Here is a 2,913-nt window from a genome sequence, read left to right as displayed (position 1 = left end):
AATCAGGGCTCCTTCCAACCCTGGCTCAGTAGCCCTTTGTTTTGCATATTCTCTATGCAAGATGGTGAAATGTAGAGATATAATTAGAATATCAAGGCTAATGAAACTAATCATTTCAAATTAAGCCCATATACAACTGTGGCACCACAAAACTGCCTTCTCGTCCCTGCTATCTTGGAGGAACATCCCAGATGCACAGGAAAAATTAGCGGTCTTTTCTGGAAATTAAAATGGTAAAATGCCTGATGCACAGAACATACTTCATAAATCTTAAGTGAGCCAAACAAGGCTTTTATCCCCTGATAGCAATGTTTCATGAGCTGGACAATTGTCCCCAGTGTGAGGCAGTGAAGTCTGGCTAGCACCCTGCACATAGGAATATCAAGGCTCCTTTTCCCTTTCTTGCTTTGCCTCCTCAACCACACTCTCCCCTTTGTAGTATCTGTGTCACTAAGGAAACCATGGTAACATCAGTGCCTCTGTTGAGCACGGTGACCACTCAAAAGAGGGAGAGTGAGTTCAGCCTATCATCTGAGATCCGAGTATGATTGCGGAAATATCCTGAAATAGTTCATGATTTGAAGAAATGGATAGATTGCTAGAATAATATGCTAGATGGTATTCAAATTACTAACTGCAGAATTGATTTGATAAAATTCTCATCGTGTCTCCTAATTTAGGAGAAATATTAGGTCTGATGGATGGGTAAAATTCCCAGGTGAAAGAATTTGGTCTGTAAGATTTGGCAGCACCCTGAGGTTTGCCATATCTGATGGTCTGGCTTTAGAGGCAGCATCTAGTAAAGGCCCAGGTGTCCTTCTGACAACCTTTACCGCCTACCATTTTGTCCTTACTCATGTTGAATCACTACGCACAGGCTGTTGAATTCAGCTGTCTGTGGAAAAATTATACCAACCACATGGTTAGACAGAAGGAATACAATATATTGCTTAATTTGTATCTACAAAGCTAAGCAACATGGAAAAAAAAAAAAACAAGCCTGCTCAGTCACTTCCATGAGGACAAATGAAGACACTTCAAGGTAACCTTAGACCAAACACATATTAATCTATAATCAGATGCCATTCAAAATAATAAGAGACATTGACTTGAATCTTAGAGCTCATGCAACTGAGTGTGGCACCTCAGTATTCATCAAGTAGGGAGTTGTTTATTGGGAGGGCTTGGGCTTGCCAATCACAAGTCTTGGCTGATTCTAGGACTTCCTTGTTCTCTTTCTTCAGGTCAGTTACTTTACTTGTAAAAGTGTACTCCTTCTTAGTAGCTATCAACTCCTTCTTGGTAGAGTTATTTCTTTTACTTCTTTGTATTCCTTCCACTACAAAATACAAACCCTTGTTCATAGTTGGACTCTGGTAAATATTTTCTGAAAGAACAAATGGATGAAAGAAGGATGATTTATGATATGTCCCCGGTTGCTAGAAGAATGGGGAAAAAATGTATCACCTTGAAAAGTTAATAGATAATAAATACAAGAATTTTATTTGTAAAAAGTCAATAGATAATAAATACAAGAAGTTGTATTCATAATAAGTAGATGCTACTATTTTATCCATGTCCCAAAGAAATAAATGTGTCCAAAGAACATTTATTTGACCAATTCAATCAACTAACCAGAAATTCAGTTGAAACATCAGTTTGACAGGTATTGACTGAAGTGGCTAGGTAGTATAGTTGATCTCATTGGCCCTTTTGAGGTCCACATTTTAGTGGTGACCCAGTATTCTTCTCGGAAACTAGAAGGAAAGGAAAAGGGAGGTGAGGCTTTAGCTATGCCATGATGTGGTTCAGAGAATATTGGATGAGAGCTAGTAGACCTGGTTTCTCCTCATTCTTGGGGAGGGGCTTCCTGGCCATTGCTATGCGACCTCCCTCTCAGGACAGTATACTGAGAAGAGACAGGGCAAAGAGCTAGTCTGAAAGAGCGTGGACTATTGGCTGCTGGTCCCAGATCCATGCCATTCTTCCATTCCTTCCTCTGTACTGCAGTCCACTTGCTAGAGGAAGGCTAAAAGATAGGAGGAAGAAGGCTTTTTTGTCTGCTACTGGTAGAGCCACCAATAACAGTAGTACCGAGATCAGCAACTATGGGCTCTGGCAGCTCCATGGGTGACACTGAGCTTTAGCGGTGTCAGTCCTGGTTTCGCCAGCATCAAAATGTGGTGTCCCAGGTTCCTGGTCAGAGGGAACAGCGTAGATCCCACTGTAGCAATGGTAGCAGCAGTAGCATCTTTAGAAACTCAGCAGACAGTATGGGCTGGCAGATTTCAACCCAGGTTGAAAAAACCCAGCTTCCTGATCTCTGGGGCACATTTCCCTCTCTGTGTGCTTCCCCAGTCCATCTAACACCTTTGTAACCTTCTTTCTCCATTAATTCCTTCTGTTTGAAACATCCAGAATAGTTTCTGTTTTTCTGTCTAGATAATGATTGATACACTTCCCATGCCCCACCTCTCACCCAGGACAGGATCAAAGTGTTGGGGGAGCCACAGCCTGCTTCACCTACAAAGTAAGATAGAAAGACAACTGAACAGTACCACACCTTACAAAGTTCAACCCCATTTTGAAAATTAGGAAATGTGATAAGCCACCCTTAAGTCAGCCAGCTACTGGGGACATGTATTCACGGTGGTGCTGTGAGATCCCCCATGAAGACTGAAGGATTTATCCCACAGAAGCTGGAATTTGCTCCCAAAAGACCATCCCCAGCTGTAGGTCCTCTTCAGGATTTGTCTAGGCTTATGAAAACTAGGCAGAGGCAGCCCCCACCCAATGACTGATCAGAAGGGAGTTATAAAGGCCCAAGCTCATATTCCAACAATGAAGCACCATACCAGCTCCAGACCTTCCCATGGAGTTAGCTGAGACCTTTGCTGGGACTACATCACAGCT

At 42.3% G+C, this 2,913-nt stretch overlaps 1 long non-coding RNA gene across 1 annotated transcript in view; it reads left to right on the top strand.

Annotated features, from left to right (window-relative positions):
* The first annotated feature begins 514 nt into the window (after nt 1-514).
* Nucleotides 515-2,913, top strand: part of LOC105551453 — a 5,750-nt gene continuing 3,351 nt past the window's right edge. Inside the window, exon 1 of the long non-coding RNA XR_001007864.1 lies at nt 515-1,042. This is a non-coding gene — a long non-coding RNA (uncharacterized LOC105551453). The remainder of the gene's footprint in view (nt 1,043-2,913) is intronic.

The sequence above is a fragment of the Mandrillus leucophaeus genome, unplaced genomic scaffold, assembly GCF_000951045.1.
Source record: "Mandrillus leucophaeus isolate KB7577 unplaced genomic scaffold, Mleu.le_1.0 Scaffold114, whole genome shotgun sequence".
Classification (NCBI taxonomy): domain Eukaryota; kingdom Metazoa; phylum Chordata; class Mammalia; order Primates; family Cercopithecidae; genus Mandrillus; species Mandrillus leucophaeus.
This window is presented reverse-complemented; position numbering and strand designations above follow the sequence as displayed.